General features: G+C 34.7%; 1 non-coding gene and 1 pseudogene across 1 annotated transcript; both read left to right on the top strand.

Moving 5' to 3' along the window:
• Positions 1-27,288, top strand: part of LOC104853361 — a 53,202-nt pseudogene extending 25,914 nt beyond the window's left edge.
• LOC117285067 lies at positions 6,836-6,960 on the top strand. Its single transcript, XR_004516076.1, has one exon. It is a non-coding gene; the product is annotated as a U6atac minor spliceosomal RNA (small nuclear RNA).
• Positions 27,289-27,617: the final 329 nt, after the last annotated feature.

Raw genomic sequence — 27,617 nt, 5'->3', positions numbered from 1 at the left:
AAAACGAAAGACTAGTCATACCTACTTATTCTGAATGTTTATAATTTTATGTTGCCTTACTATCCATTTTGAAAAATAGTTGGAGTTTTCCCTACAGAAACATAGTTCAGTCACCTTCACCCACCTGCCTTATCACACTGCCTTCTGGTGCTCATCTGTCTATGCGATGTGTAGATTTAGCTTATTTGACTAGTCCTGCCTCTCCTCATATTCTTCATGCACTGTGAACTGCTGGAACTCGTGCCTTTTCTTAAAATCCACCAATATAAAATTCCTTACAGAAAAAAACCTATTTAGAAAACTTCCTGGGCCTAACAGCACTAACCTGTGGATCGTCTGTTCTTTTTCCTCTGCCTGAATTCCTTGCCATTGTGTGTGTGGCCTATAAGAAGGCTATGTAACCACCACCCAGAATCTGTAAGTATTAAAGACTATTAAACTCTCAACATGGCTGTGTCTGTGTGTAGTTCAATCCCCAATATCAAGGCCAACCGAAGGAACCTGTGCAGGTATATCTTCCTCAGCTACTCCTACATAAGCTTTGAGTAGCCACTTGGGACAGTAGATCCCAGCCAGGTTGACAGAGAAATTCAGAGTTTCATACTAACACTGCAGTAGCAGGTTTAATCACAGTGAAGTTGAGTATTTAGCACTGAAGGAAGATGGTAACATAGAGTGCACAGAGACAATAATTACTGTGACTAAAATGTGCTTATGTGTTAATATTTATATCTGCATGGTGGACTGTGAATATTAATAAGGAAATAGAAAACTGACAAATTATTTTTTCAGTATTAGGAAATTGTTTTCATGAGTGATTATGAGGAAAAATCACTAAATATTATACTGTTAAGTGAGAGAAAATAATATAGTCATCAAGAAAGCAGAGAAAATATAAAAGCCATCAATTCATACTGCCCCAAGTCAGTGACAGGAATATGGAAGAGTTATAATAGCCAATCTCTCCCTTCTCTTTTTACATGAATATTTTATTCGAAATATATGCAAAGAATGAAAGAAAACAAAATATAGCCATTTAAGATTATGGATAAAACACAGAGAAGTGACCTTTCTCCCATGGACAGGTATTAAATATGTATGAGACCAACAAAGATTCTCAGGTCCAAAAATTTTTCTTATGATCAATTTTCTTTTAAAAATAGACATATCTAATTTGTGTAATTAGGAAGTCATCACTTTGAATTTCTACAAGCGGGATGATAAATTCTTAACTTCTGATTTGTTATAACAATGTTTATTAAATCCATTTCACAGTAGAAATCAATCATTGAAATAAAAAATGTTTTAGGCAAAATACTGACTTAAATCATGAGAGATCCAATTATTTTTTAAAGTAATGGGATTTTAGGAAAACAATAGCAAAGAAGATCCCTGGTGACTACTTTGGAAATCACTTGAATGAAAAGTTTCTATGTATCCTCAGACCATTTCTAATATCGAACTTTTACCTTTTTGTTCAGGTTTGCCATCCTTCTTAGTGCTCCAAATATTTGCAATCTTTCTGTATATAAAAGATAAACTTTTAAAATGTTAAGTAAATAAGTGATAAAATTATGGAAACCCTGTTTCCAAAATTTAATTTAATATTCACATGCAAGAAGTACAAAGAACAAAAGTTCATAGAGTTATAGATAAGGGAGAAGGAAGGACATGAACCTAAAATAAATAAAAATTTAATACATGGAAGTGCAGCTCTTAAAATGTTTCCAGAAGAAAATAGAATACAATGGCACATTTGAAAATAAAAACGTGTACATACCCCCACCTTCCAGCAACTCCCCTTCTTTGGATCCTGCCTTGCAGTCTCTGTCAGAGGCCTCCCCACAATCGCTGTCTTTCGGGAGCTCATTTATGCCCCTAAGAGGATAATGACAGCCTGGAGCAATCGCTCCGCAGGAATGAAGTTTGAGGCCCTTCCACTGCAGCCAGCTGGAGAGTGTGACGGCTCTGATCTTGGTCCTGGAAACAAAAAGCCAACTAGTGGGTTTGGGAAGGTCTGAGCTCATTCTCAGAAAGAACACAATCTGAATAAGCAAATAAAAAAACAAAACAAAACAACAACACACAAAAAACGATGAGTTGACTGATCCCTAATTGTCCAAACAATTTGCGTATTCATCATCAAATAGACTCAGAGGTCATGGCCATTGCTACAGCCTCTTTCATAAGGAAAATAAGTCACCATGTGATAAACTTTTACAGTTTCAAGCACATTCACATAGGTCATAGTTATTAGTGCTCCCCAAAACTCTCACTGTAGTTCAGTCTTAGCCAGTGAAACTAATAGCAGTTAAGATAATGCATGCTTAAGCAATGGAGGCTCTGTTGTACCCATGTGGTTAGATTTGTTACCTGCTTATCATATCACTGTTCTATGACACAGGCAAGAAATTTAGTCAGATAAAACATGTCCCCTATCCTTGAAATGTTTACAGTCCACCAGGAAAAAAAGACTGCATGGTATTTTGAATACTATGTTATATGAAACTTGCCCTGACACACAGTACTTCCTTAGTCACTGTCCTAGGATATTCATTGCTCACACAGTACTTCCTTAGTCACTGTCCTAGGATATGCATTGCTCACCGGTGCGTGTGTGTGTGTGTGTGTGTGTGTGTGTGTGTGTATCTTTGGGCAAGGGCTTTCATAGAGTGTGATGCCGGAGTTGAGTATTTAAAAATAATTAAAAATAGGTGAATAAAGAAGAGAGAGACAGGACATGCAGTTGACAATCTTATTCAAAAATAAATATAATAAATGCAAAATTATGTGCAGGTATGGAGGGGAAAAGCATACTTTTTTTTTAACTAGAAAAGCATAAAGGAACAGAGGTTCAGAATGAAACTGGAGAAGATGGAAGAGGTAGGATCACCAGTGGTGTCATCATTTTATCAGGGATGGCAGATCTTGTTCAACACAAACAGACTGTTTATCATAGATGGCCTCCTCACAATTTAAAAGGAGAATGTATTTCGGTGAAGAAAGACTCTTCACAAACCCATAGAAAAATTTCTTATTAAAAGTACTGCAGGAGATAGGAAAGAACTCCCAGGTCTCAAAAATATATATTTGACAAAAAATAATTTAATTACATGTATTTTCACAGGTAAAAAACAGCCCAGTTACAACAAAGTACAACATGAATTGTTTATCAGTTATTGCCTGCTTTTAAGCTTTGTCTGAAATCTTTAAAGCTAGTTTCATAGAGGAGTTCAGATAGGAGAGGCTGCTAGGTTGTCCTTGAGGAAAGGAGGATGAAAAATGCTTCAGGAAGCAGAATGGAATGTACATGTGGAGTGCAAAAATAGAAAATAGACTATTGTTTGAGAAAACAAGAAAGTCAGTACAGCTGGAAAGATGGGCAGCAGATAATTGCCAACTGTGTTATGTTGTTAATGCAAACAGTACCCTGTCTTTTCATTAATAAAAACAAGATTGTTAGCCTTTCTGTGAGATCGTCATTGGTTTCTTCAAGGTCTCATGCAAATACTATGAAAGATATTTTTAGCAGTGATCCTTGGAGCTGAAATTACTTGCACTTGGAAACAGAGAGAGATAAGGAGAGAAATTTAAAAGTAACAATAAAGGCAATCCCAGAGTTAATTGATAGTAAACTCTAAGACAGTTGAAGATTGTCTCAAAACATTGGAAATAGGAATAGGCAAATGTTAGACAAATATATTTCTTCAAATTCCCTTGTCTCAAACTGACAGTTTCTCCACTGTGAAGACAACGTTTACACGCAAAGCCAGAGGTCATCCTGAAGATCTGTGCCTTGAACTATGCCTATTCAACTTGATATATGCATTCTCACTTAGGGTGTACATTAGGATCAGTATCAATAGCTGAATGGAGGAACTGAAATGACCCTGACTCTGACTGAAAGGTTTGAGTTTAGTTTCTCTTGAGGAATTGTTTTGCTAGAAGTCTGTTTTTCTGGCATTTCACTTAAGGTAGCATGGTGATCATCAGAGAATTATCAGATATGAATACTGGCTAAAAAGTTTTCTATGTAAATAATGTGATTTAACTGTTTATGGCATATAAAAACTAGTTTATTTGGAGGGAAGATTCATGAAAGAATAAACACATAATTTTCTCTTTCTCTTAGCTTCCTGCTTAGATCAATGCATAAAAGAATGTAGTTTTAATATCTGTTCGGTACCTTAGTATATTTGATATCTGTATGTTTGGAAGCAAGTGTTGTAAGCCTTTGGGACTTTAAAAATGAAAAGAAAAAATATTAAATTATAAGTAACATATCCAGCAATATAATTATTATTGCTAGTGATAATAACAGTAAGAGATGATACAATAACAAATGAATATATATATTTTTTCAATTTATACATCGATAAAGTCACTTGAGTGAATTAAAACCTGGTATTCTCTACAGAACAGTGCATTATCCTCTACACACACATAATTATAAAATAAGTCATTGTCAGAAATTATAAAATGTAGTATTCTACCTTCTATGATGCAATGAAACATTAAAAGGCAACTTAGGGAGTAGATAATATTTTAAGTCACTGAGTCATAAATAATTTGTAAATCAGTCCTTTTGATGAACATATTTCCTGATCAGAGAAATGCTGTATAAATTTTGATCATTGTATATTTTTTCCATCTGTACTTCTTTCAAGTTCAAGTCTGGAGATCTTGAGCTTGTTGCTTTTCCCCCATTAAATTGCATGAGCCCTATCTCAAAGTCTGAACCATGCTTATGTTATATAACACCCAAGGGGAAACTTGTTTCCTGCAGGGATTCAGTTTAAAAGATGCCTTTTCCACATAAAGATCTTTAATATTTCTGAATATGCACTTTTTTTCTGAATGCTAAAATGTGCTTTTCATTACTGTGTAATGGTACAGTTTTTGCTTGGGCATCTGTAATCCGAAGCTTTCCCCAGCAGGATCACTTCACAGTCTTTCAAAGGAAGCTGAAAGAGCAACACTTAGGAGGCACCGTGCACCGAGCTCAAGTTCAACTGAGGCAGGAACAGGGATGTGGGCTCAGATCAGAATCACATCCATCAACACAGGACCACTGACTGGGCTGGGTGCTTATTAGTTAAATGTTTTGTATTAAGTCCACATTGCCAAAGACAACAAAGTGAAACGTATATTTTCAGGACGTTAAAAGGAAAAACAGAAAATAGCAAATACTTTTAATGTTTACACTCAACTATTTGCAAAATTTTCATCTAAATTACAAAATGTTGTCCCTGTTTTCTTTGATATTATTCTTTTCTGAAGTCCAGAATACCTAGCTGGTTTGGAGAACTAGCTACCCATAGAGGTTCTCCAGGTTTGAATGGTTGGCACCTTAACTTCCTATGGTGACAGTTGAAGGTTGAGACCCCAAGGTTTCAGGGTTGACATTTTCTAATGGCTGATCAATTGGGCTCCCACATCCAAGGGAGACTTGAGGCTCCGTCGCACAGAGAGATGGAACCCCTTCCTCTTGGGTAACTTTAGCAGTTTGTAGTACTGATAGGGCCACTGAGAAGGAGAATATTTAAACTCATTAGTATGCTGCTATGAGCTTTGTTACTAGGCAATTATAATTAAAATGAACAAATCTGTGGCCTTGTGAACACTGTGTTTAATGAAGCTTGCAAGTAGAAATTTCTTTCTTCTATTTACTTCCAAATATCAAAACTAGACCTTCTTAAATAAGGCAGTAACTTTAGTCCAAAGAAAATGTGTCATAATACAGTCATGTATACAAAAAGATTAAACATGTACAAAAATCAGAAAGACAATACTGGTTTGATTCTAGCAGGAATGGATTTCTACTCTTCTACAATCTTTCTTTTACCAAAAATATGTCATTATGCAAAGGATACATTCACAAGTTTTAATTTTAGTACCTCTTCATCATTAAGTGGAAAGGTGATTAAATATTTAGCACTCACAGTTCTCTATGGAGTAGTTATTATCATCCCCATTATAAGATGAGGAAAAAACGCTAAGAAGGATTAAATAAATTGCCTAAGGAAACACAGCCAGAAGTGGCACAAATAGGATTCAAATTTATCTGGACTTAAAACATATTCTTTTTTTTCTTCTCTGTTTTCTCTCAATAAATAATTTTAAGATTGTTCTTATATGATAGATACTGCAAATAAATATTTATAGGCCACAAATAAAAATATGGTGCATTATTCTATGGATTAATTGACATGGCAAATTTACTGATACAATATATAAATAGGCAGTATGTACATCTAGAAAAGGAACTGACTAATAAGACCACTACTTTCCAGGAAAAATCTTCAAATGATTCTTAGAAAGTCATGGACTAGAAACTCCTGGCTGGAAAGACAGCATACTTCAAACTGAAGTAGGAAGGAAGGCTGTTACATTAAAATTCTTTGAATCATCATAGGCACATAAGACAAGACCTTACACCGGTCTTCTCTTGGATAATAATTGTTGCATTAATAAGCATGAAGAACAATTACCAAAATAATTCTTCTAAATGAATCTTATGTATGAAAACAGTAAAATAAAATTGAGCCAATATTCAATCCCCAGTACCCCCCTCAAAAAAAAATTGAGCTGAAAAATAGTCAAGATCTTGCAGAGTGATTCAACTGCATGACTTGTAGGGCTTGCACTTTAACCTGTACAAAACAAGGAAGGCTACGTAAGTTAGATTAAATAAGGCCCAGCAATGCAGAGAAGGTGAGAGAACCTTAGGAACTTGGGCATGAGATAATGAGCATTTGGTCTGATGGTACTGAGAATTAAAGTGAATATCTTTGCTCAAGGAGCATAGGAAATTTACTTCAAGAGTGAGTATAGTGTGTTTTATGAAAAGAGAGAAGGTTAGCACTCCCCTTGACAAGGATGGAGGAGGCCCTTGAGCCTGACAACAAGTGTTGCTTTTAGATCTATAGGACATAAGTGTGTACATACTGAATGGTTTCTCTAGTGTGAGAAACTGAAAATGTAAATAAGGACTAAAAGGTATAATGGATAATGTGAAATAGGAGGAAAAGGGGCAAAGGGGAAGGGAAAATGGTAAGGATAGGGAAAAGGAAAGAAGGGAATGGAATTAATATGAGAAAGTGAAAAAATGGACGCAAAGTCTTTGCCAATGGGGAGGGATGGAAGGGTTGAAGGGAGGGTAGGGGAATGGGGAAAAAATAAGAACCAAGATGGATTATGTAAAGATGAAAATTTCCAACAATGAATGTCATTATATTGTATAACTTAAATGTACCAAGAACAATTTTGAGTATAGCAATTATATTTGAATACAATGAAAATATTCCTGTTAGCAAATTTCTCTCACAATTAAAGATATGGAAACTAATATTAAAAAGGAATTTATTTAAATTTAAGAAATAAATGCTAAAGCAGTTTTTTTTACAAAAGACATTTATCATCATCAACACCCTATTTCTTTTCACATGTACACTATCATGTGCGTGATCTGCTTATGAAAACCTACAGTTTATATGAAAGTGTTTTCAGTCATTTAGCACAACATTTATTTAACCTATTTGAATCACAAATAAACATGGTAAATAAAATCTTAGGGAAAAAAGATAATTTCCTAACAGCATAAAATGAAAGGTTAAAAAAATAAATAATGACATCTTTTGGCTCTCTCTGATCTCTTTATACTGTCAAAAATAAACATGAGAAAAGTTTAGAATTATAAAATCAATTGTTATTTAGACTGAATGAAATTTAGACCTTTAAGTATTTGTTTTAATCTTGTCCTCTTACTATAATCACAATAAGGTAAACTGATTATATGCCCCAAGACAAGTCTAACAAAAGTACAAGTGCCTGGTAACTCTCCTCAGGCCTCTGACAGGACAGCCAGGGTAAAGAAACACCCAAAAGTCATCCACAGTTGCCCTTCAAAATCACGTGCAGCTATTTGTTACTTCATCTCCACAACAATGCATGTGTGACACAGGTCCAAGTCTCTTTGTAATCAACCAGGTGGCTGAGTCAAGTTGCAGGAAAACTAGGGTTTCAGGGCTTTGTTCAGCAGCTCAATTTTCATTTATCTGTTTATTAAACCAAAGTATGTAATAAGACTAACAATTATGTATTCAAAACCTATGATCATAAAAGATAGATGTCTTGTCTGCAATAAAATTTTAAACCAAAAAATAATTAAAAAGATGTTTCATACAGATGTAGAGTTTGAGTTTGTAGACTACTTCTTGTCAGCACAGTAACAGTCTCAGCATTAAGAGTTTATGTTTCTGAAAACAGAAAGGCTCAGAATATTCACGAATACACTGCAGCATATGGAATATAAATACTCTACTTACTACTTTGTTCAGATTTTATTTTAAACTTATTTTTCAATCCACAAAGGAAGCCAAGAGAAGCATTTATATGGGAACAGCACAAAAGCACAGGTAACAAATGCAAAAATAAAGACTGGCATAAGAATCAGCCCCAAACTAAAGGGAAATAAATTGTTGTCAAAAAAATAAGGAAAAAGTCTGGATTTTTCTACGTTTTTTACACTCATTCAGTTTATTGGTACATTTTAGATATATAATATGATTGCATTCATCATTGAGAATTTATACTTTTACATTGTTTTTATTTTCCCCATTCCCCTGTCCTCTCTTCAACACCTGTACCCATCCCTATTTACAAAGATTTTGTTGACATTTTTTCCTTTTCTCATATTTATTCATTTCTCTTCTTTCCCCTACCCCTCCCACTTCCACTCCCCCTACCCCTTTGGACCTTTTCTTCCTATTTCACGTTACCTATTATATATTTTATTTTTTATTATACATTGTGATCCTCATTTACACTTTCAATTTCTCACAGCAGAGAAACTATTCAGTATTTACACGTGTCCTATTTATTTCACTTAAGAGTATGGGCTCAGTGTGCATCCAGTGTGAAAAGAAAACAGCATTCATCTTTTCTCTTGCAATACCTCTCACCAGACACGTCAAATTTTAGTTTTGATACTAAATATCTGCCAATGTAGTAGGGCTAATGAGATCTATCTTTCTACCCATATATGTACTTATCTCCATAAATATTTAGTTTGAAATTCATAATATGCTATCATTCTTTGTGGTCACTTCTTAAGATGCCAGTGTTTCATTTTAAAAGTATAGAGACAGTGAGAAATTAAGGGAATAAAAAGAAGGGTCAGGAAAAATGTAACACAATAATAGTGACACAAAGGACACCAGGGAGCCATATAGAATTTTATGTATCTGGGAAAAGCCTGCAGTTTAGTTATTTAAGATAGATACATGCCTCTGCTCTCTCTGCACACATAGACAAGAAAGCAATACAATCAAGTCCTTAATGTTATTTAATAAGACTATACATGTTGCATAGCTACAAGACATTTCTGCAACTCATTTCAGTCATATGGAAAATCAATTTTATTGTACTATAATCCCTTTAGTTTCTTTTATCTCTAAAAGTCAAGAAATACAGACTAAAATTAAAGAGAATTTATTTTTTAATTGAATGCAGCAACTTTTATCTTAATTAATAAATACATTTTTCCAGAAAAAGAAGTATGTTTTCAATGTCAACTGTACTGTTCATCCATGTGTAAGAAACAAAGTATTTCTAAGGACACAAATACAAGTGTATGTCTGGTATGCCTTTGTATGTATGGTATTATTCCAAAATTATGTGCATATGCAAGTGCAAACTAAAGAGATAGCATATGAATATTATATGAATAGAAAAACCTATGCTTTCCCATAAATATTCAACAACCTTCATTCTGTGCAATATTTTACTGGGTTTGTAAAACATAAAAGACATAAATCCTGGAGGTCATTTACTTGCCTGCAACTAGCTGGAAGTTGGTTAAAATCACACATGAAAAATTGGCCTGGTCTTACTTTGCAATAGATGGGTTCGATAAAAAACATTAGGCTTATAGAATAATTTTATGGTAATATTTATTGACAATAATGCATTGTTAAAGTTGACTATTCATGACTTGCTATGTGTTGAGTTTAGAGTAGCAAAACATACGGGGAAATACCCCATTATCTATTGTGAGTTACACAGAGCTGCAGAATCTTGAACCAGGTGGCAGTCACAATAATTTCAGAATTTAATACTTGGGTTTGAAATTCCAGCAATTTCATTAATCAGGAATGAGATACTTACAGGTCCTCTGGACCACCACAGCACTGTAGGTGATACATTTAAAGATGTAAAGGGAAACATCCTGGAACAGCTTGCCTTGATTAGAACTCTATATAGGATATTTTCTCACTAAAAAATAGAACAAGCTACTTACTCTCTCTCTCTACCTTAATACTGCCATATTTGAAAAGGGAGTGACAGTATTCTTCACCTCATGGAGTAGAAGCCACTGTGTGCTTAGAAAAGTGGCTAACACAGAGCAAGCGTGTGATATACATCTGATGTCTGTATTTCCATTTACTGTCCAGCATCATGCTCTACGGAGTCCTGAGAGCTCTTGTTTTTAGTTTCCTTTTTGGAATCTTTATCTATTCGCTATGTCTTCTTACTCTATAGCTTTCTGTGATGCAGTAACACTTGACAATATTTCTACACCTGTATTTTTCACTTGTAATGAAAAAATTAATTCATTCAACAAATAGGTATTGATTAAATATTACGTGCCTCATAGTATTCTAGACACTGAGGACACATGAACGCAGTATTAAATGAAGATTCACACAATGGAAAAAGTAATAATATAGAACTATGAATGGTCAGTTATTCAGTAAATTGACAGTTGAGCAGAAACCTATAGAAGAAAGCCAGTAATGCAGGATGATGAATTTTTAGAGGAAAATAGCAGAAAGTAAAAATGCCCTTTAGCAGAATTTTGTTGTGTGTTTAGAACATCGCAGAATCCATAATGCCCCACTGATCATGCCCAAAGCAGGCTGTAAGCGGTGCAGACTGTAACGGAAGAGACAAAGCATTCTTATTTTGGGTTGGGAACAGAATTTGGATGAGTAATTCTGACCCTGGCTGTGTGTTATCTCATATTAAGCCCATAGCTTCACAGGTCATTTCTCTGGTCTCTTCCATGGCTATGGGGCGGGGTTGCGGATAGTGGCCCCAAGCCACAATTCTCCTATGAGTCTCATAAGCTTTGGTTGGACTCACTTCTTAGGACATGGCAATTGTGGGGTTACTCTTATATTGTAGCCTGCATTGCTCCCAGTCTGCTTTGGGGATAATCAATGGGGTGGTTTTTCCCCCAATGATGAGGCTACAGGAGATGGCATCATACTGAGTTTTCAAAGATATATGACTTGAAAGTCAAGGCAGTGTAAAGCTATTGAAGCATTTGTGAAAAGGAGAGGAATGATTAAATATGGTAATGCAAAACAATAAAACTTTCACCACATTACACATAGATTATAGGAGGGCACATGCTAAGGCAGTTAGAAGGTTATTGAAGTTACTTTGATAAGAAGTGATGGTATTTTGGACATGGAAAGCAATGATGAAGATGGAAAAATAATTTGTATTCTTCATTTAAAACATTTGAGAACAGAACCAACAGGGTCAGGGTGAATAAGGGTTCACAGATTAGATGTAAGAAAGGCATGTTAATAACTTCAATGACTTTAATATCTGAAGGGATATTATTTATTTTTAATGAGATTGGGAAATTTTAAGTTATACAGAGTTTGAGAAATCAGGGATAATCAGTAGAATGTGAATGTGAACTTGTTTAGATTTCAAATGACATACTTATGCGTCAAAATCAAATGGGTTTAAGGGTAGGATGTTTAGATATAGTTACTATGGGGTGGGCTTGTACATATTTTGGGTGAGACCCTTACTTTTTTTCATGGACTCCATATTTCTAGTCACTTCTCATTACATCTCTGCAATTACTATGATGAATAATAAGAATGCTTTCTTTTCCATCCCATCCAAAAAGGTACTACTAGTAGAGATATAAGTGTCTATCTCTGTAACCAAGATACACAGATACATGGCATGAATCTAAGAAATTGTCTGACCAATTTCTTTCTGCTTTTTTTTTTGTTTTTGTTATTTGGCACCCTTCTGCATTTAGTCATTATTTGACTTACATAATATGTCTAGATCCACACCTCACTGAACTTCAATCTCATGCACAGCAAGATGTATGGGGTGATTATTGACTCTAAACAGAAGAAAACAAATGAAACAAAATGATTGACTAGTCTTTGACTATCCAGTTTAGTCAGAATAGTAATCCTGCAGATAAAAGTAAGCATGTTAAATCATGTTCATTCCATCAGCCTCAGTGGAAGTGCCTTCTCCTTCCCTTCATTTTCTCTCTGACCTGCCCAACTTTCATGTCTTTCTGGTGAGTTCTAACTCTCTCTCTCTCTCTCTCTCTATCTATCTATCTATATATATATATATATATAACAACAGGAAAATGGAATTGCATTTACTCTTGAGGATTCTGATGAGTCATTAGCTGGGATGATTTTCAAGGCTGCATTAATGTGTTTGTTATGATACACTATAAGATAAAAGGGTTTTTTATTTAAATGTTTCATATATGTGTGTGTGTGTGTTATAAGGATTAGAATTGTTTCACTTTGTATTTAATATCTTATTAAAGCATGTTATCATGTTCATTCCATCAGCCTCAGTGGGAGTGCCTTCTCCTTCCCTTCATTTTCTCTCTGACCTGCCCAACTTTCCTGTCTTTCTCGTTCTTTCTAACTCTCTCTCTCTCTCTCTCTCTCTCTCTCTCTCTCTCTATCTATATATATATATATATAACAACAGGAAAATGGAATTGCATTTACTCTTGAGGATTCTGATGAGTCATTAGCTGGGATGATTTTCAAGGCTGCATTAATGTGTTTGTTATGATACACTATAAGATAAAAGGGTTTTTTATTTAAATGTTTCATATATGTGTGTGTGTGTGTTATAAGGATTAGAATTGTTTCACTTTGTATTTAATATCTTATTATTGTATTTGTTCTTACTCTCATTACTTTCTAATATTAATTTTAATTAACATAGTCATTTGTCAACAGAGTTCCTACTCATACTCTATAATGTTGCCTCTAAACTCTTAAAATGTTCAAAATCCAATACAATCACCAATACAATGAAAAATATCCTTTGGAATGTCTCAGACACAAAGCATGTTCTGTGCACCAAATCAAAATATGCATGCTAGTGTCCTTGAATTTCTAAAGCTGTTTCTGATTACTGATTGAAAATTCCCCTGTTCTTCATTAAAGGCTGAGATTCTTTTAAAATGCTTATTTACGGCTGCATGGTCCTCAGGGGCAAACTGTGGATTTAATCGCCTACAGGACCAAGTCTCTTTTAACATTTGGCCAACTCAACATTGGATAACTTGTTGGCTAAAGGGTAACACATTTCTACTCAATGTATGGAAAAGGTAGCTACAATCTGATATGCTTCATTTACTTCCAAGTATTAACGCTAATGAACATTATATTCACATACCAAGAAACGATGCAGAATAGAGTCACCGCTTCTTGGGCTTCATTTAAATGTGGTATTAGACAAGACTGATTTTAGAATGTTCTTTCGAGATAGATAAAAACAAATATCTGTAATTTATTAAAAAAATTGTTTCCATCTTTAATAGGTACCATGTATTCAGATAAAACTGAGTGCAAAAAAGACACTTCCTGAGGATGGTAGGAGAAGATAATTAGTATTCCATAACAAAATGATTCATTAAATTTCATTGAATTTTATTTCTACTGATATAATTGAAATAGGCAAGTGTTCATGTTAATTTAGTATCTGCTTTTATGAATATAATCTATAAGTTTCTCATTCAAATTTTGTGACATGATTAATGTCATGTTATTTATTGTGTGTTTATGAGCTCTTAGCTGTGTTTCTGCAATAAGAAATTAAAAGTCTTTCTTCTTAGATATGTGTTTGTTATATTTATTTTGTGTGTGTGTGCTTTAACTCTGGAGTAGATATTTAAGGTCACTCCTGAAATGATAACCTTCATGAATCAAGGGAATTTAAGAACAGCTCCAGATTAGTCTGGCTTCAGTGAGGTTAGAGACAGCAACAGAATTCCCACACAGAGAAATGATAAGCAGTTATAATACATATCACTCAACACAGTACCAAATATAAATCAAAACTAACAAACACCCTCCCCCACACATCCTCTCAAGTTAAGTTCCTTGAATTTAATTATTATAGCAAATGGTAATATAACAAGGGTGTCTACTGTCAGGGAAAAATGTTTAAAACAGATGTGAACCACACAAAGCATATGTAAAACACATGTGATCCACAGCAAGGTCACGGGACCCATTGAAAGAGCACATGTGGAGTTCGTGAACCACATGTGGACACATGTTGCAAAAATCACGTGTTTCTGTTCACTGCCAAGACTCAGATCATATTCTAAAGAACTCAGGGGCTCTTAAATAAACTTTGTACTTCTTAAGGTAAGTGGATACCTTTTTGTTTAAAATCTCTTAGTGCAAGGAGACAAGGGTCCTCAAATCTAACTCTGTGCTTAAAAATACTCAAATCCTTGTTTCACTCCTGTTTTCCTATTCCAGGATAATTCAGTTGATTATTTCAAGGGAGTAAAGATTTCTTTCTCACCCATAGCTAATTCTTTGAGGATGCCATGGCTTATAAAGAAACCTAAGTAAACAAGGACTAAGTGTGAGAATTAGGAGAAAGTATGGCTTGAATTGGGCTTTTTCTTTTTTAAAACAATGAAACTATCCAGGCACCTATGGCTTATCTTCTATATTTTGAATAAAAGTAAGCACTTCATTCATAGGAAACAGCAAAACTGAAAAAAATCAAAGTAAATTAATTTCCAAATTAATTTATAATTTGGAAATAAGATATGTATATACTTTTAAATGAATAGTAAGAAGATATTTATTTCACAGACATAGGCAGAAATACATTAAATGTCTGTATTATACATTAAATGCCTGTCTGTATAATAAATATTTTTCTACAAAATAAATAATAACAGCGCCTCATGCACATACATTGATTTATTTAGAATTTATATATATTGTGTCATTTATCCCTCCCACAAAATTATAATATATGTGGTAAAACCAGAAATAGGTATGACAGCTACATGTTATTGTACAAAGAACTTAGTAGATCAAAACAAAGAGAGGAGTTATAGTTTGGCTCCTTTGGCTTTAGACAGTGCTACAGGGAATCTATGGGCTTTATTTCTGTCTCAGTTTTTATGAAAACAAAATGTGGACTATATAACTGTTTAATATGCTTGATGTTTCATGAAATATTATGTGAAAAATCATATATTAAATAGCAATAGTCTTTATCTATATCTATGTATATCTAATTGTTTTCACTCGTGATTTACATATGAAAGACCCAGAGATTCTGAAAAATAAACCATTATCAGATGAACAGTAATTAGTTAGATGAAGGTAAAATATAGGTATTTTTTCTTAAAGTTTTCTTATTCTTTTTTATAAAACAATGTTGAACAGAACAGTTCTTATTACCAAGGCTTTCAATTATACTTAATTAGACAGACATTTACTGACATCATGGAACATCATGAAAATAATGTCATATTCCCATTCAGAGTATTTTACAATATTTTGAGACGGGATCTCACTATGTAATTCAGGTTGGCCTTGAACTCACCAGGTAACTCAAGCTGGCCTGGAACTCATGACAATCATCCTGACTCAGCCTCTCTATTGCTGAGATTACAGGTGTGGGCCACCACACTTAGCTTTGTATTATACAAGTTATAAATGGAAGAAGATTCACAGAGTATTTGCATTTTTCCACTTAATGTATATAGCAGATAAGCAGAAAGTATTGTCCTCTTTCTATAGATTAGTATTCCATATTGTGAGAACATAATAGGTTACTAAAATAAAACAAGAATTAAAAATACAAACTAGAAATAAAATTCAGAATATGAAATTCAAAGTCTACTTATGATTTTCCACTAAGCAATATATTGAAATATAAGAATGGCAGACTTTCAGTGTTGTATATCTGCATAATTGTTTGCAAAATATTTTTTCTGATGATGGTGTTATTAACGATGGTTTGGTGGGGCTAACGGCAAACAAGTACAGAAAATAATTTGGCACCAAATGGACACAAAATCTTTCTTTTTTAGAGTTTCTGGCAAAAAAATTTGACTAACATTTGCTGAAAAGATAAACAGACAATTCAAGTTGTTCACTGCACTTCTGATTATCAGTTAGTGTCTATTATTTGTTTTGCTTTTGAAAGTTTTATTCTATTCCATCAAAAGATTACAAATTCATTCTCAGATATACACATTTGGACTATAATGTCTTTTTTAGCATGAGTTTCTCTTGTAAATCTGACTCACTGATATTTACTCTTCAGGATAAAGCACTGATGTCACGTTAGTGAATTCTTTCTGGAATATTCTACACAGTTGTTTCCATCTGTCCATGGAATTTGTCTTATTTTACTACCATTCATCTATTTTCCTGTCTAGATTTTATCTCTACTTGTCTAAAAATTCCTCAATGGCAGAGTCATTTTATTAATTTTGTGTCCACACAGTTACCTAAAAAGACCAATTAAGAGAAATATAATGAATAGTTTATATGGAATAAATATATTAATGAATAATAATGAATAAATGAATTGCTGCTTTTCCTTCCTGGTATCAACTGATTTAAAAGTTCCTATACTCAATTCCAGTACAATTTAGTAACAAGTCATATTTGCTACTAAACTATCTTCTATGTAATAGAAAATAATTCAAGTTACTAGGCTCCTGATTTGGTTCATTTTTGTTAAGTTTCTTAGCTTATGAAATATCCTGCTAAATGAATCCTGTTAATTTCTCAGATAACTTGTCTGTCATTTCTTTTAGCTGATAGCATGCTGCACCTATCATTTTTATCAGGAAACTCATAACTCAACTCCATGAAACTGGAAGGAATATTTGTATCAGCCTAACAAATTGAATTGTTGACTGGCATCAGGATGGCGAAGTGATCTAAGGTTCCAAAATTGTAGACAGTATCACTACATTGAATCTACATTTATTTCTCTGGATTTTGAAGACTAGATTACCATATGTACACACTTTCACTATCTTCTGTATCTCCTTTGGAAGTAAGTAAAAGAGTAAGATTTTGTCACTCTAATTTGCCAAAACCCATTGATATTTCTATGTTAGAGATTTGGAATTGGAATGTGAGTCTCACTCATTTTTATCTCATTTTAATGAGCCATGAGGAATCAGACACACACCATATTTTGCCTATATGTGTTTTACCATGTCCAAGGCAGACACAGCATTACTGAACCTTCCAAAACTTCTGTCGATCTTACATGCTTTCACATTTGATCGATGCAAGTCTGATAGTCTGTTTAGTTTCTTCTAAGGTTGGGTCTTCTATATTAAAACAGGAATAAAGTTTCCAACTCTATCAGAATTTGGCCTAGCCTTCTTTTCCTATCTAAGATTATCTCCATCTCCATAATTATAATCAATGTCTTAAAACCTTATACCGGGCACCAGGTGAGGTACAATCTGCTTTGTACACATGTGGGGTTTATTCAAATTAAAATCGATTTATGTAACCACTGTTACCTTTAACCATTTTTTTCTGTCTTTGCTTGTTCTTCTTTATGGTCTAGCTATATAAGGGTCTTGTGGCAGCTCCTACTACCATCCCTGCCTGTAAGAATAAAGAAGATGTGGTTTTTCTATAAAATGGAATACTACTCAGCCATAATGATTGAGAAAGTAGATTCATTCATAGGTAAATGGGTACATTTTGAGGATATACTCCTAAGTGAAATAAATAAATCACACATATACAAACATTGAATAGTTTCTCTGGTGTGAAAAACAAAAATAGCACTCAAGATCCTAACGAGACAATTTGCAATGTGAAATAGGAAGAAAAGGACCAAAGGTATAGGTACAGTGAGAAGGATAGGGAAAGGGGAACAAGGGAAAAGGAAAAAATATGAGAAAATGTAAAAATTGAATTAGAGTGTTTGAAGGTGGGGAAGGGAGGAGGGGGTGAAGGGAGGAGAGAACCAAGACCTGGCATGTAAAGGTACAAGATCCCAGTAATGAATGTAGCTATACTGTCTAGCTAGAATGTACCAATAAATTCAATTTAAATAAGAAAAAAGAATCACTATATCTTGGTGATCAACTGAAATATCTACTTTATGAATCTTCTCAATGCTTTTGGAGCATTTTTCACTATTTTCATGGAAGAATTCGACACAATGAAATAACATTATTTACATATCCATCCTTCTTTGTGCTAGATTGAAGAATTTAGCAATAAAAGCAATTATATTTTATTCATATTCTATATACCCGTGTACTACCAGTGATATAAAAGGAGAAAGCAGCTAATAGTATACTAGTAGGAGCACTTACTACACATCTCAGAATGTGATTTAGAGTATATTTAAAATTTTCTCATTCTTAAACTATAGAGATTCATCTTCCAATGAGAATACTTCTGAAGTTAAAGTAAATCCTTTAGATTCTGAACATGTTTCCATGTCTATGCAACATTGAAGGCACTTTGCAAACACAGAACATTTCTTAGCTTTTGTTTAAGTCATAACATCAGATTCCAATATTGGATCAACTATGAAAAGTAAGTATAGTTGCATTTAGTTTTTTTTCTTTGTGTACACTATGACCAAAACTGATTTATCACTTAATTTTTTATTATGAAATCAACCATGAGTGTGACCTTTTTGAGTTTATCTTGAGACTACTTTAGCCAAACAAAACATGACTTGTTAGAATATCAAGTTCTTAATTAAACACTGCCTTCTTGCAATATGCAAGGTGTCCTTGTTTAAAAAAAAATAACTCCATTGTGAGATCCTATTAGTAGGTGTAACTGTTAATTCTTATATCTCAAATTCATTAGGTTAGGAAATGTTTAGCAGATAAAGTATGCACGTGGGTGTGTCTTTGTGGGTCATGGAGGCATGATCTTGGGCAATATATGTGATTCCTCACCTGGTCTTTACTGGCAGTGTTCCTGTACGTTCTTCCCCAGCTATCATGAACTAAGCAGTGTGGTTCCACCTTTCCTTTTTGCTATGATTTTCCTATCTTGGCACCGGTTCATAACAGATTACAAACATGAGGCAATTAAATCTTTCCTCCTTTAGTTGTGTCAGCTATTTTGTCCAACAAGAGGAATGTTTACTAATATAGAAAATGAGTGCCACAAAATTGAGATTGTTACTGTGACTGTACTTGACATGTGACTTGGGAGCCTTTGGGTCTGTTTTGCAGCAGGACTTTGGGAAGGTTTAGAGATGTGGCCTAGAATGCCCTAGAATTTTATACAAAGAGCTTGATGGATGCTTCTTGCCAAAGCCCAAAATAACTGCTGATAGGAATGTGGACAGAAAAGGCCAGGCTCAGAAGTTTTCAACTAGGAACAAGGACTTTATTGGCATTTGTATTAGAGGCAATCTGTGTTACACTCTGGCAGAAAATTTGTCTGCATTTTATTTATGTCCTGAGCTATTGCAGGAGACTGAAATTAAGTGCAGTGAAGTAGTGAATATGACAATGGAAATTACAAGACATCCCAACATTTAGTCTTTGGCATAGATACTGATGGCTACTTTTAGACAGATTTATAATGACAAACAGAGGTAAAAGGAACGGCAGAAATAGATATAAAGTTATCTTGAGGGCTTTTCAGAAATCAGTAAGGATCCAGCTATCACCAGTTCAAAGCTGCAAAAGCATATATATATTTTTCATTTGAAAAAAAAGTCCCTTAGTCTGCTGTTTAAGAAGGTTGCTCTGGGGAACTGGTTCCCTGTAATTCATTTCACTTTGCTTAGCCACCAGAAATTCAAAGAATGTTGCATCCACAGTCCAAGGGTACCTGGCTACTCCTTCCATTGACAGCAGTCTGGTGTCATTCGTGTGATACTCATTTTACTGGCATCAGAATGCAAGATATGGACCATAGAGACTTCTACCCACATTTCAAAAGAAGCCAGACAAGGAGCTCCTGGCGAGGTAAATTGCAAAACTATAAGAATGAAACCAAAGATACAGTCCCAGCACTTGGGAGGCTGAGGCAGGAGGATCGCTGTGAGTTTGAGACCAGCCTAGGCTACATAGTGAGTTCCAGGTCTCTCAACTACATAATGAAACCCTGTCTCAAAAACAACAACAACAAAAAAGATACGGTGGAGAACCAGGAATTTGGAGATAATAAAAATGTGAATAGTTTTCTGAGGAAAGCTTCAGACTTGAATGAAGCCAGCCCAAGAGAGAGGATAGATGAGTTGTAACCAGGAAGGCCATAGGGGTGGGGTGCTGGGGTCTCCTTCTAGAGGAGGGGACTCAGGGAGACAACTGGGGACTCAATGAATGACCAAAAGCTGATGGCTAATGGCAAAGTTTATTTCTTACCTAGCGTCTTTATAGCAGTTCCAAGGTCACACATAAAAGCATGATCACAGCGGTTTGATGATTGACAACAGTCATGAGGAGGCATGAGTAAGATAAACGGCAATCACAAGAAGCTAGGAACAGATACACCCGTTTAAACTAGGGACACAACATCTAGATAAAACAACATCTATTTATAAATAAAAGGGAGTGTAAACCTGGAACAAGAACAAAGAAGGGATTAGGGAGTGGTTCTGAGGTCCGAGGACTTGGCTACAGCACGTCTCCTTCGGGACACCTGTGTCCCGGTGAGAACCAGCATTCTGGGACTCAGAGTCAGCGCTTCGGCCCTCCGTCCTCTCGTGCCCCAACAGTGGGACCTTTGAGAACTCATAGAGCTATCACCACAAGTCCCAGATGGCAGCTATAGAACTGTAAGACTTAGTGATCTGCTGGGTCTTAGCCTTGCATTGGTCCAGCTCATTCCCCCAACCCTCCCATTTAGAATGGGAATGTTTAATCTGTATCATTGCACTTTGGGTTTTTATGACTTGATTTTTATTTTTTCAGAGGTTTGCATCTATGTGTTTACCTTGAGTGTTAGAAGAGACTTGGACTTGAACTTCTGAAAAATTCTGGAACTGTTGAGATTTAGGGGAATGTATTCATGTTTCTAGCTGTCCATGAGACAGTTGTATTATGTTAGTAAAATTATGAATTTCCTGTTGTCTTTATTTGGAGATTAAATATGGTTTAAGGAGATGTATTTAGGTATAATGAAGGATTAATTTTGCGTTTAATTCTATATGTCCAGTATATTTGATTAAGAAATGACTAGATTAATAGGCCATGCCCCCTAACCAGGTGGGTCATGTGGTGGGGCCTTGGGTGCTCACACATTCCTCCCTGTTACTGTTCTTCTCATTTTCAGCCTGGCATTCATTACCTAAGCAGTTTTGTTCTCCCACACCTTTCCATCATGGTAATCCTGCCTTGGGGGCCAATTGACTAGGGACTGAATCCACCAAAACTGTGAAATAAATTAAATCTTTTCTCCTGAAAGTTATGAGTGTCAGGTATTGTATACAGCAATGGGAATCCTGACTAATACGCCAGGTAGGACACACTTGACTTGCCTGGATTGCTCTAAATAAAGAGGAATTGTACTGGGCCATATATAAAATATACAATATCATGAATGTATATAAGTAACAACTTTTTCTTTTTTATATTTTAGTATAATCCATGGATGTTCAATCAACAGCCAGAAGGTGAACATTCCTGTAACCTAGTAGGTAAAAAGATGTCCAGAAGAATATTTATAGATAACTCTTTTCTTACAGTTTCTGACGTAGATGCTGAGTTGTATAAATGTAAAGGAAAAGATTGTCCTCCTAAATAGACAAAATAGTGTGAGGTCTTCATAATGTGTGTTATTCCTCAAGGGACTCTTCACTGTATCTTCCCAAAATAGCCTGCATCATTCCCCCTCCCTCCCTTCCTCTCTCTCCCTCTCCCTCTCCCCTCCCTCCCTCTTTCTCTCCCCCCCGTCCCTCCCCCCTGAATAGTTACTTTATTTCTGAGGTTCATATTAAAGGTTTTTTAAATCAAGTATAGTATATACTAAGTGCATTGTATGGGAGAACTGACTTTTAATCTGGGGAAGTTTAAAAGGATTTATATTCCAGAGAATATTTGCTGGGGATCAGTGAAAAGAGACTGCGTGATATAAACAGGAGGGACAGAGAACAGTGACCCAAAAACCCTTCACCTTTGTTTGGGATTTGCCGTTTGTGAAGCTTTACTCCTCTCCCTCTAGAACTGTCAACGCTGACAATTAATAGGACCGTGAACAATAACCAATCTAAAGCCTTTTTCTCCAAATCCTCCCAGCAGGAGGCTGTGGAAAACAGTTTTAGCATTGGACCTACAGGAACCAGGATGGTTGATTCTATCAGTCTGTGTGCCTTTCTCCTATGTCTACTAACTTCTTTTCTGGACAAACAAAAATGATTTTATGGTTCTTTGATTTCTAACATTTTGGGATTTTATTCCAAAATTATTTTAAAAATCTGCTAATATTTATATGTGGAGGTCCATTGTTTATCCCAGTACAGTGGAATTTTCATTTTTATGTCAAGTAAGATGTGTTGACAAGTGGCAAAAGATGTACTTTTCATGATGTCATAGAAAGTAATTTATTATAAATTATCAGACAGTAAGATAAAGGGATAATTATTTATTAAAGAAAATATGTTTGATTTAAATTTTTATGTTAATTGACTTTTTTGATGAGGCACTTTACTGATGGAGATCTAAATGTTTATGTTAAAATTTTCATTTACTATCATTCCAATACTGAAAGTAGTATTATTCTTATTCACTTATTCACACAATATATTTTATGATAAGTGACCATGGGAATGAATTGTTTTAAAGCAATTTGTGACAGAAATCTTTGTTTTAATATTGTTCAATAAGTATGGTCCATTTTCTCTGTCTCTTTCACTTGTTTGAAGTATATATAAAATGTGTTCAGGAATTCCGTTGTGTTGAAGTTTTGTAATTTTATTTAAAAGTCATCTATAAAAATCTTCAAGTATTTTAATTTTAATTGAATTTTTTAAAAAACATATCAGAGATTCCTTACAAGTCCAAACTATCCTCTCCCCATCACACACATGTGCGCACACACACACACACACACACACACACATACTCACATGCACAAAAGATTGATAATATAAACACTTTGAATTTAAAATTTAATCTGTTATAAAAAAGCAAAATGCAGTGAATTGTACAATGAAATTTACATGTGTTCTTGATTATACCTGAAATCTGAGACTTGCTTTTTCCCAAAGCCTGCTGCATTATACTGTGAAATATATAAAAAAATATTTAAATCATTTATATCATATCTGGCTTTATATCTGTGATTGCAAATAATATTTTAACACACATTCAAAAACCAGGAAAGTTTTTAGTTTGTGAAGACACTGGTTATTGTAATCATCACTAATGAGGAGCCTCTGCAGTCTTCTAAAGTTTTACCTTGGGCCGGAAATTAAGGTTTCCACTCTTGAAATACACTGGAGTGTTCCTGATGCTAGTATACATATCAGAACCCTTGTATTGTTAAGATGATTCCCACATAAGCAAAAGGAGGAAGGTTTATCTTAATATCATTTGATGCTGCCATGGCTTGTTAGAAAGCATTCTTATAAAAGGATTTGAAAAAACTATTTGCAGGACAGTGTATGAGAATAAGGAACATAATTCTGACTACAACAATGGGAGTGGTGGATTTAATTCTGTGCACACATCCTTATTAACTCAAAGCATTATTTCCAAGCTGTGAGATTTCAAACTCCTGGTTCCAGAAGCAATGCTGTTTGCCAGTATCACATAAAGCTTTATTTCCCCCAAGGTTTCCGCAATATAACACTTTTGGATGATGTTCACTTTCTTCTTACCTTTCCCTGTGTATGCTCATTTCGTGTTTTTATTGTTCTCTTAATTATCTGCACATCGATATTAATTCAAGAATGTACAAAGAATCTCCACTGTGATTTCTCCACCACACTTTATATGATAACATCACTTATGAATGCTAGTTACAAGTTTCCAGGCAGACATGTGGTTGATTTAAATTTGTGGAACAACAGCATTCAGATATCTGCTTTCAATTTGTGTGCACATTTTCCTGTGTTATTTTCCCTCTTTTTATGGCTGTATTAATTGTAACCAGAAGTCTCTATGAAATGACTGAGCAACTCAACAATGGTATGTAGCAGATTAGAAATTACTGTTTCACCCCATCTGAGAAACCGTCATTGCAGCCTAATCCTGATGGCTTGGGGACATTCATGAAATGCTGCACCACTTGATTCTCCACATGTAGGCAATAGCTGACCAACGAGACATGAACTGTCCAAATGCTGATGTTTGCATTGACCAATTTGACACTGATGATACTTGCAGAAATGATGAAGAGAAAGCTAGAAAGCTCACCCATCACTACAGGAAGCAGGACATATGGGAATTGGTATGTTTCAGCTCATTAAGCCTTAAAGAACTAAGGTTAAGGATTAATCCAAAGTCTATAGCTGGCATCAAAGCCATATACTAGCAGCATGCCACAATGACTTAGCAACAGAATAGCAAGCAAAGGGCTTTATGGCCTAATCCCTAAGCATCAATCTACTCTGTGGAGAGGTTTGTTTTGTATGTGGTTTTGATACAATGTAGTATTTTCTTTCATTACAAAATTAACAGTAATAGTATAAATAACATTACTCATCACTTGAGGTTATAATTTTAAATGAAATTTATAAAAACTACAACTGGCAATATATGCCACTTGCATGGATCTAGAATGGAAGGCCCTAGCAAAGGTACAATAGGGTAAATGTCAAGGTAGGTGATGCAGTTAATTAAACAGTATAGCTTGGATACTTAGATTGAGAGGAAGGTATAATTTGATTTAGTTAATCAAGAAACAACATGATAGTGGGGTACCTCAGAGCCCTCCCTAGTGTAATGTAATTTCTATTGTCACCTCAGCAAACAGTTCAAGAGGACACAATTATCTATTATTTTAAAAAAGAAGTAATAAAGTTTTCTTCCTCCCTCTCTCACTGTGTATGTGTGCGTGCGTGTGTGTGTGTGTGTGTGTGTGTGTGTGTGTGTGTGTGTGTGTGTGTGTGACTAGCAATTGTTTTAAATTCTGGTTACATTTTAGAAACATCAGTATTCCTTTCACAAATATTAATGTCTTTACTACACCCAAACCAATTAACCCTTAGGTATTATAACCTCATTGGGTGGAACCCAACATTTTTAAAAACACCCTAAGTAAAATAAATGAACTTCCAACACAGAAAACATTTTTTAGGTACTAATCAACAGCTTGATGGGTGTGAAGAGCAGCTTGCAATTAGTGTAGTCCATGTATCTAAGAACAATTCTTGGAGTAGACTGCCAGCTCCCAACTACCATTGTGTTCCATGATCATCTACAACAGCTGATGTCACCTATGTAGTAATAACACTATACTTGACTATACTTGACTGAAATTTGGGGGCTGGTTTTCCCTTTCTCTTTTGTTTGTTTGTTTGTTTGTTTGTTTTTCGCCATTACAGAGAACAAATGCTCCTGTCTTTAAAAATCTTTCTTCACTGACAATCCTAATGTGCAAATTTATTTGAAAAGACATTGTTTCTCCATTGTGTTTCTAGATAACAAATAGATATAAGGCATTGGACAGACTCTTTTTGTCCTTTCATGAGATACAATTCTCAAAATGCAGCTAGAGTCAACTGTTATTTTCACTCATTCTTAAAATTGAGTCCAATCTTTCCATCTACATTGCTGGCAGGGTTTCATTCTATTTATAGCTGAAAAGAACTCTATTGTATATATGTACTAAATTTTCTTTAACCATTCATCTGTTCTTGGACACTTATGTTGGCTTTTGTGAACCAGCTTGCCATAAACATGGGTACTAATGTCTTCTTGACATGTACTTATTTCCTTTCCTTTGGATACAGACACAATACTGGGGTCCCTGGATCAAATACCATAGCTCTATATTTAGTATTTTGAGAAACCTTTAGATTGTTTTCCATAATAGCTAAACTAATTTTATTCTTTCCTCTGTCCAGTGCAGGATATGATAATATGGTGTGGTAGTCTGGAGGTATATGTATTCTTATAATTCATACACTGAAATCCTTACTCCCAAGCAGACAATACTATAGAAGGTATGTCTTTGAGATGATTTATCTCATGAGTCCAGATCCCTTAAGGATGACATTAGTGCCCTTTGAAGATTGATCCAAGAACACTAATTTCTCTCATTTGCTGTTGAAGATATATCAAAAAGTTGCCATCTATGAGAGAACTTTATCTCACAAGACTAGAATCTGCCACTGCCCTGATCTTGGCTTCTCAACTTTCATAAATGTGAGAAATAATTTGCTATTTTCTTATAAGCCACTCAGTTAAAGATATTTTGTTTTGCAAGCCCTGCTGGATAAAAACATGGGATAAGTAGCAATAAAAGTTTGTAGCTAGTTTTGGTCTTCATATGCATTTCAACAAATGCTCATGTAAGAAATGTTTCCTGAATGTAATTGTGTGCATGAGAGAAGAACAATCTGGGGTGTTTTAAGAAGTCCCATGAAGTTTACACTGAGTTACTTTGGATGCATTAAGAAGTATATGACAAGCCAAGGTTAGATTTCCAAGAGATATTTTAGGGCAAGGAGCAGAGGAAAGTATGGCAAACATCCAGAAAACAAGGTTTATGAAGGAAGACAACAATAAAGAGAAACAGAAAAAAGGATTGCATTTTGCAGCATAAAAAAGTTCTCTCTTTCCAACTTTGAATTGTAATCAAATCTAGCAGTGAGAGATAAGAAAGTAGCCTTTCAGTTTATCACAAGAAAATATAAGCAAACAGCTCAGTAGCAACACATAATTTCTAATGGCCAAGGCATATCTGCTAGTCAAATATTGTTACCAAATGTGGAAAAAAATAAGATCAAGATATAATATAAAATTACAAATTTCCAATGATGAATGCCATTATATTGTATATCTAAAATGTACCAAAAAAGTAATTTAAAGCTGTCACTACCAAGATTTTCAATAAGCTATTCAGAAAGCTCTGAATTTGAGAAACAAGAAAATATTTCATGCAACCTTGTTTCTCACTTTTACCTCAGAAAATGAAATCATTCTACATTCACTCTCAAGGAAGGAGTGACAAAGGAAACATATCCTTAATGCCACAGCAGTTGAGAATCCAGATGGGCAGCAAGTGGGGCCTTTACTCCTCTAAGCCAACTATCTAAGAGGAATATTTTCATATCTCCCTTCTGTCCCATTTCTACACGCACGTCTGAGTAACTTGTACTCAGATTACTTTTTCCAAAACCAATGAAAGGAGCTCAGAAGGTGCCACGCAGAACAAAACAGAACAGAACAGAACACTGACGTATAGATTGTCAGGGGTACTTTGTGGGAAGTCAAATCTAGATGACTACATTGCAATGCAGAAACAATTATCTGTAGCCAGATATGAGTCTGAGAAAGTCATTGTAGCATTAGCAACATTAACAAATTCTCTTTATGATTCACACAGATATATAGACACACATATATACATTTGCATATATATAAA

Source organism: Fukomys damarensis, unplaced genomic scaffold (genome assembly GCF_012274545.1).
Source record: "Fukomys damarensis isolate Sample0158 unplaced genomic scaffold, DMR_v1.0_HiC HiC_scaffold_5, whole genome shotgun sequence".
Taxonomy (NCBI): Eukaryota; Metazoa; Chordata; class Mammalia; order Rodentia; family Bathyergidae; genus Fukomys; species Fukomys damarensis.
Note: the sequence above shows the minus strand (reverse complement) of the source record. Positions and strands in the feature narration are given on the sequence as shown.